At 43.5% G+C, this 9598-nt stretch overlaps 5 non-coding genes and 1 pseudogene across 5 annotated transcripts; all 6 read right to left on the bottom strand.

The window, feature by feature from the left end:
• Positions 1-2968: 2968 nt before the first annotated feature.
• LOC129164495 (small nucleolar RNA U3) lies at positions 2969-3181 on the bottom strand. The gene has a single exon (XR_008564066.1). It is a non-coding gene; the product is annotated as a small nucleolar RNA U3 (small nucleolar RNA).
• A 504-nt stretch (positions 3182-3685) lies between these two features.
• On the bottom strand, positions 3686-3901 carry LOC129164517 (small nucleolar RNA U3). Its single transcript, XR_008564086.1, has one exon. It is a non-coding gene; the product is annotated as a small nucleolar RNA U3 (small nucleolar RNA).
• A 606-nt stretch (positions 3902-4507) lies between these two features.
• Positions 4508-4689, bottom strand: LOC129164498 (small nucleolar RNA U3; annotated as a pseudogene).
• Positions 4690-5796: 1107 nt separating this feature from the next.
• On the bottom strand, positions 5797-6012 carry LOC129164514 (small nucleolar RNA U3). Its single transcript, XR_008564083.1, has one exon. It is a non-coding gene; the product is annotated as a small nucleolar RNA U3 (small nucleolar RNA).
• A 1510-nt stretch (positions 6013-7522) lies between these two features.
• Positions 7523-7738, bottom strand: LOC129164503 (small nucleolar RNA U3). The gene has a single exon (XR_008564072.1). It is a non-coding gene; the product is annotated as a small nucleolar RNA U3 (small nucleolar RNA).
• Positions 7739-9170: 1432 nt separating this feature from the next.
• LOC129164497 (small nucleolar RNA U3) lies at positions 9171-9386 on the bottom strand. Its single transcript, XR_008564068.1, has one exon. It is a non-coding gene; the product is annotated as a small nucleolar RNA U3 (small nucleolar RNA).
• Positions 9387-9598: the final 212 nt, after the last annotated feature.

Genomic DNA, 9598 nt, shown 5'->3' with positions numbered 1-9598 from the left:
TAATTTTAATGAATTTTCTACAGCTCTAATCAATGTTTTCTTTTCTTTTTTTTCATTTAATTTTAGTAACTCCAGACATCTTATGTCTCTGTCTTTGTGTAAACCTGAACATATTTTTGTGTGTCAACTGAAATGTGTACATGCCTAAAACGGAATGATTAATGAACCCTATTATCCCTATCATTGTCCTGCACTCACCTACACAGCTTCAATTGTCAAATCATGGGAACAATTCACTGGAACAATCGTCTCCTTGTTCTGACATTTTGTCTGTTTAGCTTTGCAATGGGAGGGTTTGGTGATGGAGCGTGCCTGGTACTGTGTTTTTGATTGGTAAGGAATAAGTAATGATTCTAGGCTCTACCCTTCACCCCTTTGTCCCAGGAGTCCTGCCACAGACCTCTGATCCTCCTGCCATATCACAGCACAGTATTCCGGCGACCCCATCCCCACATCCAAACACACTACGCCACTCCCAAGAGCTCTTTGCCGCAAGGTCCGCCCCCTCATTGCCACTCACACCCATGTGAGCAGAAACCCCAAAAAAACCTACATCGCTCCCCTCCATCCTCAACTTGTACAGTGACAGCTCAATCCAGCCAGCGCTCTCAACACTGATGCCGAGTCGGAGCAGATGACCGCCTGCACTGGTCCACAACCCTCCAACCAGCACAAAGCGCACAAAATAGTCACCAACGCCATCAAGAACACTGAACTATGGTCAAGGAATCGGCAACCAAACTCAAATCCCAGGCCAGGAACCACAAACCCCACCGCAGCCCCGCTACTCTCAGGGTCCCTTGAGCCATCTGTAAACATCAGCAGATATGAGGTCCATTTTGTCCCCAAATAGCCCTCAAAGTCCTCTGCCAGCCAACACCCCGGCCTCGACCCAAGAAAGACAGATCCAACTCCCTCCGGTAACAGCCATGGTGGAACATCCGGCCAGACCACACGTGAAACCACAGTCTAGTCCAGGAAGCCCAACCTCTCCAATTGTTCTCTAAGTCTCTCAAGAAAGTCTCCTCCCACCACCAAACTCCCAGTGCTCCATCAGTAAACCCGATGCTGCAGCTGATACCCCATGCCCTTCATCCTCAATAGGTAATGCAACCTCTACTTAACCTGATGATACTCCAGTGGCATTTCACCCACTTCCACCTGAAGCGCCAGCACGGAGGTCGAACTAAAGGCCCCACTGCACACCTACGATGCAGCTGACTGCAATACTTCCAGCTTGTGCAGAGCCAAGGGGGTTGCTGAGCTTTACACAAACCAGCCAGGGTATATGGAAATGACGGTGGGTGGGAGGCAAGTGATTCTCAGAATAACCATTCCTATTCATGGTGCCTCGGTTTCACCAAACATGCCCAACTCAGTGGAATACACCAAGCCTTGGAAAGAGATCTCAAAGGGGCTGGCATACACTATGGACTCAGTGAGCATTTTCACATGAAATGAAAGCTTTGGATAATGGAGCACCAGGTTGAAGAACAATTCTCAGCATGAAGATGAGGGAATGTTGAGCTTAGATGGAGTATTTCTGCTCAAATGCCCCCAGAACAACACATCTTAAACAATAACGGTACAATTATTTTGTACATCCAGAAAAACCAATCATCCACACTACCAATGATTATTGTCACATCTATTAGTTCCTTTTTCATTCATAAGTATTCCTTTTATGTTGTATTTGCACTTATTTGTCTCTCTTAGGTTAACTGTGTTTTGCTTAATGTATTTTATTTGTGTCACTTTCAGACATATTTTGTAGTATGTGCTGCTGTGGTGGAACAATAAAGAAACTATTCATTCCTATTTGGGAACAATGAGATTAACAAGTCCCTAAGTTTTCAATTAAACACAAGAGTCTATTAATTTGTTTTTAGCCTCTTTAAGAACCTCTCTGACCACATTCTCTTCATCATTACTCTGAAAAAAGTAGACAAGTACTCTATATGAAGAAGTAAGTTAATCATCAATGGCTTATGATAAGGAACTTTAACACCTACTTCACACTCAAAACTCCTTACTGAACAGAAATGATGACCAGTGTTCTTTACTCAGGGTTCAGATACAGAATCCATTAATCTAATCAAGCAAACCAATAAACTTTAACGCACTGTTTTAATTTCTAATCACAAGATTGGGGACCGAGATTAGCTTAATGAAATCAACATTCAGTAAACACAAGGGTCTCAAATGGGTTTTTTGGAACAGCTGTATGTTTTCTGGAAAAAGTCAACATTCAGTGTATACTATGAATACATTTAAAGGCTTCATTGTGTCTGTCGTGGGGAAGAGGGAGCTGAGCCAGAAAGCCAGGCTCTCGATTTACCGGTCGATCTACGTCCCAATCCTCACCTATGGTCATGAGCTTTGGGTAATGACCGAAAGAACGAGATCGCGGATACAAGCAGCCGAAATGAGTTTCCTCCGTAGGGTGGCCGGGCTCAGCCTTAGAGATAGGGTGAGGAGCTCGGACATTCGGGAGGGACTCAGAGTAGAGCCGCTGCTCCTCCGGATCGAAAGGAGTCAGTTGAGGTGGTTTGGGCATCTGGTCAGGATGCCTCCTGGACGCCTCCCCGGGGAGGTGTTTCGGGCATGTCCTGCCGGCAGAAGGCCCCCGGGTCGACCCAGGACACGTTGGAGAGGTTACATCTCCAGTCTGGTCCGGGAACGCCTTGGGGTCCTGCCGGAGGAGCTGGTGGACAAGGCCGGGGAGAGGACGGTCTGGAGCTACCTAGTTGGGATGCTGCCCCCGCGACCCGGACCCGGATAAGCGGAGGAAGACGAAGACGAAGACGAAGGCTTCATTGTACTGTTAATTAGATAGCTATCAATATTTATGGCTTAGTATAACAGTGGATTTTGAAACTATTACTGAGAATACAACTTGTGCTTTCTCAATATATCTCCATTGAAGAAACAATCACTAAATAAAATCATAAATAATATACTCAGCTGAAACACACTGATCATATTCTCCCCCTCATCACTTTTAAAAGTATAGAGTGATCATCAATAGCAGCAATTACATGAAATAAATAAGATATTTCTGCCAGCTTCACGCTCAGAAGAGAATATCAAGTCTCAGCACGGTGGCTGGTGTGACTGACCACTTTAGGAGCACATTTCTCAAATTAGAAACTTCAGGAATGATCCCTGAAAGTATGGCCTTGATCCCTTATGATGGATGAGCAGCACCTGATTCTCAGAACAACCTGGCGCCTCTGTTGCACCAAACACGCCAACACGATGAGCGATTTGACCAATAGTATGTGAAACAAACTTCAAAACATCAATGAAAATTAGGGATGCTTCGATCACGTGATCGAATTCGACCCAATCATGTGATTTTCAAAGGATCTGGAATCAGATGGAAAACATCAGGTTTAACCTTATGAAACAACAAATATGACTTTTAAAATTTGGCCAGAGGTATGAGATTTTCCAACAGAAAAGTTGACGGTTTTAATTTTGACAAACACACCTGGTATTCACACACACACTGAATGGTGATGAATTACAGTGAAGCCACAGCTGGGAATGCTGGCATAAGTTAAGATGAAATTTGCTTAAGAGATGCAACAAATGCTCCTTTATGGATTTCAATGGTAATAATTACCTCAATTTTGATCACTTTTTTCCATGGACCGATGTTTAACTTTAAACACACACAGCAACCATTCTGATCACATTCTCCTCCTCATTGCTCCTAGCAGAAGCAAAGAACAATCATCAATGGCAGGAAACATATGAAGTGAATCATTTACTCCTGACCGCTTCATGCTCAGAAGAGAATATCAAAGCTCTTCATCATGGTTGACGAGACTGATTACTTTAGGAGCACATTTCTCAAGTTATTAAACATAGAAATGATCCCTGAAAGTAAAGTCTTGATGAGTCAAGCTGGATGAGCAGCACCTTATTCTCAGAACAACCAGCCTCAGTCATGGTGCCTCTGTTGCACCAAACACGCCCAACACGATGAGCGATTTGACCAATAGTATATGAAACAAACTTCAAAACATTAATAAAAATAAGGAACGCTTCGATCCCATGATCAAATTCGACCCAATCATGTGATATTCCAAGGATCTGGAATCAGGTGGAAAACATCAGGTTTAACCTTATGAAACAACAAATATGACTTTTTAAATTTGGCCTGAGATGAGATATTTTCAAATGGAAAAGCAGTGACTTATTTTTAATTTTACCAAACCCAACAGTTATTCACACACACACACACACACACACACACACACACACACACACACACACACACACACACACACACACACACACACACATGCTGAGTGATGATGAGCAACAGTGTACCCACAGCTGGGTATCACTAGCAGAAGCTATATAGAGTTTAATGTTGTGGCCGAAGAATTTCAATCAACTCTTCTATGCAGATGTGAACTTCAATACTAAACATACGCATGTGTTTACTTCCTTTAACCCACAGGTCTAAATAGCATTTAGCTTGCATGGTGACCTCTCTGATCTCATTCTCCCCCTCATGGCTTCAAGAAGAAGCAAATAACAATTATCAATAGCAGGAGTCTTATGAACAGATTCATTAACTCTTGCCAGTTTCATGCTCAGAGGATAATGTCAAGTCTAAAATTTTACATTTCTCAAATTAGTAAATACAGAAATGATTCCTGGAAGTTCATGCTTGGTGAGTCAGGCTGGATGAGCAGTACCTGATTCTCAGAACAACCAACCTCAGTCATGGTGTATCAGTTGCACCAAACACACCCAACGTGATGAGCAATTTGACCAATAGTGTATGAGAAAAACCTCAAAGGATCTGGAATCAGGTGGAAATGAACTGATTTAACTTCAAAACACCAATAAAAATGAGGGATACTCCAATCACATGATCTCATTTGACTCAATCATGTGATTTTCAAAGGATCTGGAGTCAAGTGGAGAATATCAGGTTTAACCTTATGAAACAATATGACTTTTTTAATTTGGCTTGAGGTATGAGAACTTCAAACAGAAAAGTTGACTGAGTTCTGATTTTGTCTAACACAACAGGTATTCACACACGCTGAATGGAAACGACGAGCTACAGAGATATCACAGCTGGTATAGATGTCTGGGAACATTGTAGTGATGTGTCGGTCGCGAACGAACCAGCTCTAAGAGCCGGCTCTTTAAAGTGAACGACGGGAGCCGGCTCGCCATTGGGAGCCGTCCCCTTCCCTCCCCCCTCCACTCTTGCTTTGGTGAAAGCTACAGGCGATTGGTCAACATGTGTAACTGCGTGTCCAGACTGTCCACACACAGAGCAGTAGGGGTGGGGAAGAGGGAGGATCAGACTCAGACACACAGCAGAGCACATGTGGGAGGAGGGAGACGAGAGGGAATGAGGAAGAGGAAAATGGCGAGTGAGAGAGAGGAGAGTGCGACGAAGACGGTGAGAAAATGAGCGCTAGCAGTCGGAAAGTGGAGATTTCTTATAGTGTTCAGTTATAAAATCCATAGAAATTATAAATATTTGATATATTGCTTTTTTACATTAGTAAATCATTTTACATATAGTTTAGCATTATTTTGGTTATAAATGTACTCTACGCAACAGAAAATCTGAGGAGCCACTTGGGGGCCGAAAGAGCCAGCTCTTTATGGTGAGCTGAGCCAAAAGAACCAGCTCTCTAAAAAAAGAGCAGGAATTCCCATCACTAAATCATTTCTTGTGTACTATAAGTACATTTACTGCATGGTTTTTACACTCATTTCCAGCTGTGAGATCATTACTTTATGACAATTACGGCGACCACTCTGATCATATTCCCCACCTCATTGCTCCCAGAAGAAGCAAAGAACGATCATCAATGGTTAGAGTCGTATAGATTGAATCATTAACTCCAGCCCGCTTCACGCTCAGAGGAGAATATCAAAACTCATCATCGTGATTGACGAGACTGATCACTTTAGGAGCACATTTCCCAAGTTAGAAACTATAGAAATGATCCCTGAAAGTATAGTCTTGATCACTCATGATGGATGAGCAGCACCTGATTCTCAAAACAACCAACCTCAGTCATGGTGTATCTGTTGCACCAAACACGCCCAACATGATGTTTTGATGATTTGACCAATAGTATATGAACCAAGCTTCAAAGGAGCTGGAATCAGGTGGAAATAAACAGATTTAGCTGGTTCTTTTGGCTCAGGTCACCAAAAAGAGCCGGCTCTTTCGGCTCCTCAGATTTTCTGTTGCGTAGAGTACATTTATAACCAAAATAATGCTAAACTATATGTCAAATAATTTACTAACATAAAAAAGCAATATATCAAATATTTATCATTTGTATGGATTTAATAACTGAACACTTTAAGAAATCTCCACTTTCCGACTGCTGGCGCTCATTTTCTCACCGTCTTCGTCGCACTCTCCTCTCTCTCGCTCGCCTTTTTCCTCCTCCTCATTCCCTCTCGTCTCCCTCCTCCCGCATGTGCTCTGCTGTGTGTCTGAGTCTGATCTTCCCCGCCCCTACTGCTCTGTGTGTGGACAGTCTGGACACGCAGTTACACATGTTGACCAATCGCCTGTAACTTTCACCAAGGCAAGAGGGGAGGGGGGAGGGGATGGCTCCCAATGACGAGCCGGCTCCCTTCGTTCACTTCAGAGAGCCGGCTCTTAGAGCCGGTTCGTTCACGACCAACACATCACTACTACAATGAAGCCACAGCTGGGAATGCTGGCATAAGTTAAGATGAAATGTTCTGGCCTAAGAAAAGCAACAAATGCTCCTTTATGGATTTGAATGGTAATGATCACCTTAATTTTGATCACTCCCTTCCATATACAGATGTTTATCTTTAAATACACTAGTGATGTGTCAGTTGCGAAGGAACCGGCTCTAAGAGCCGGCTCTTTGAAGTGAACGACGGGAGCCGGCTCGTCATTGGGAGCTGTCCCCTCCCCTCCCCCCTCCCCCCCTGCTTTGGTGAAAGCTACAGGCGATTGGTCAACATATGTAATTGCGTGTCCAGACTGTCCACACACAGAGCAGTAGGGGTGGGGAAGAGGGAGGATCAGACTCAGACACACAGCAGAGCACATGCAGGTGGAGGGAGACGAGAGGGAATGAGGAAGAGGAAAAAGGCGAGTGAGAGAGAGGAGAGTGCGACGAAGACGGTGAGAAAATGAGCGCTAGCAGTCGGAAAGTGGAGATTTCTTAAAGTGTTCAGTTATTAAATCCATAGAAATTATAAATATTTGATATATTGCTTTTTTACATTAGTAAATCATTTTACATATAGTTTAGCATTATTTTGGTTATAAATGTACTCTACGCAACAGAAAATCTGAGGAGCCACTTGGGGGCCGAAAGAGCCAGCTCTTTATGGTGAGCTGAGCCAAAAGAACCAGCTCTCTAAAAAAGAGCAGGAATTCCCATCACTAAACATTTCTTGTGTACTATAAGTACATTTACTGCATGGTTTTTACACTCATTTCCAGCTGTGAGATCATTACTTTATGACAATTGCGGCGACCACTCTGATCATATTCCCCACCTCATTGCTCCCAGAAGAAGCAAAGAACGATCATCAATGGTTAGAGTCGTATAGATTGAATCATTAACTCCAGCCCGCTTCACGCTCAGAGGAGAATATCAAAACTCATCATCGTGATTGACGAGACTGATCACTTTAGGAGCACATTTCCCAAGTTAGAAACTATAGAAATGATCCCTGAAAGTATAGTCTTGATCACTCATGATGGATGAGCAGCACCTGATTCTCAAAACAACCAACCTCAGTCATGGTGTATCTGTTGCACCAAACACGCCCAACATGATGTTTTGATGATTTGACCAATAGTATATGAACCAAGCTTCAAAGGAGCTGGAATCAGGTGGAAATAAACAGATTTAGCTGGTTCTTTTGGCTCAGGTCACCAAAAAGAGCCGGCTCTTTCGGCTCCTCAGATTTTCTGTTGCGTAGAGTACATTTATAACCAAAATAATGCTAAACTATATGTCAAATAATTTACTAACATAAAAAAGCAATATATCAAATATTTATCATTTGTATGGATTTAATAACTGAACACTTTAAGAAATCTCCACTTTCCGACTGCTGGCGCTCATTTTCTCACCGTCTTCGTCGCACTCTCCTCTCTCTCGCTCGCCTTTTTCCTCCTCCTCATTCCCTCTCGTCTCCCTCCTCCCGCATGTGCTCTGCTGTGTGTCTGAGTCTGATCTTCCCCGCCCCTACTGCTCTGTGTGTGGACAGTCTGGACACGCAGTTACACATGTTGACCAATCGCCTGTAACTTTCACCAAGGCAAGAGGGGAGGGGGGAGGGGATGGCTCCCAATGACGAGCCGGCTCCCTTCGTTCACTTCAGAGAGCCGGCTCTTAGAGCCGGTTCGTTCACGACCAACACATCACTACTACAATGAAGCCACAGCTGGGAATGCTGGCATAAGTTAAGATGAAATGTTCTGGCCTAAGAAAAGCAACAAATGCTCCTTTATGGATTTGAATGGTAATGATCACCTTAATTTTGATCACTCCCTTCCATATACAGATGTTTATCTTTAAATACACTAGTGATGTGTCAGTTGCGAAGGAACCGGCTCTAAGAGCCGGCTCTTTGAAGTGAACGACGGGAGCCGGCTCGTCATTGGGAGCTGTCCCCTCCCCTCCCTCCTCCCCCCCTGCTTTGGTGAAAGCTACAGGCGATTGGTCAACATGTGTAACTGCGTGTCCAGACTGTCCACACACAGAGCAGTAGGGGTGGGGAAGAGGGAGGATCAGACTCAGACACACAGCAGAGCACATGTGGGAGGAGGGAGACGAGAGGGAATGAGGAGGAAAAAGGCGAGCGAGAGGGCGGAGAGTGCAACGAAGACGGTGAGAAAATGAGCGCCAGCAGTCGGAAAGTGGAGATTTCTTAAAGTGTTCAGTTATTAAATCCATACAAATGATAAATATTTGATATATTGCTTTTTTATATTAGTAAATTATTTTACATAATAGTTTAGCATTATTTTGGTTATAAATGTACTCTACGCAACAGAAAATCTGAGGAGCCACTTAGGGAGCCGAAAGAGCCAGCTCTTTTTGGTGAGCTGAGCCAAAAGAACCGGCTCTCTAAAAAGAGCTGGAATTCCCATCACTAAAATACACACAGCAATCACTCTGACAATATTCTCCCCCTCATTGCTCCTAAATAAAAAGGAAAGAAAGATCATCACTGACAGGACGAGTGAAGTGAGTCATCTTCTCTTGCCCGCTTCATTCTTAGAAGAGTATTTCAAGTCTCAAGACGATGGTTGGTGTAACTGATCACTTTAGGAGCACAGTCCTCAAATTAATAACTACAGAAATGATTCCTGGAAGTTCATGCTTGGTGAGTCAGGCTGGATGAGCAGTACCTGATTCTCAGAACAACCAACCTCAGTCATGGTGTATCAGTTGCACCAAACACACCCAACGTGATGAGCAATTTGACCAATAGTGTATGAGAAAAACCTCAAAGGATCTGGAATCAGGTGGAAATGAACTGATTTAACTTCAAAACACCAATAAAAATCAGGGATACTCCGATCACATGATCTCAT

The sequence above is a fragment of the Nothobranchius furzeri genome, chromosome 4, assembly GCF_043380555.1.
Source record: "Nothobranchius furzeri strain GRZ-AD chromosome 4, NfurGRZ-RIMD1, whole genome shotgun sequence".
In the NCBI taxonomy this organism is placed as follows: domain Eukaryota; kingdom Metazoa; phylum Chordata; class Actinopteri; order Cyprinodontiformes; family Nothobranchiidae; genus Nothobranchius; species Nothobranchius furzeri.
Note: the sequence above shows the minus strand (reverse complement) of the source record. Positions and strands in the feature narration are given on the sequence as shown.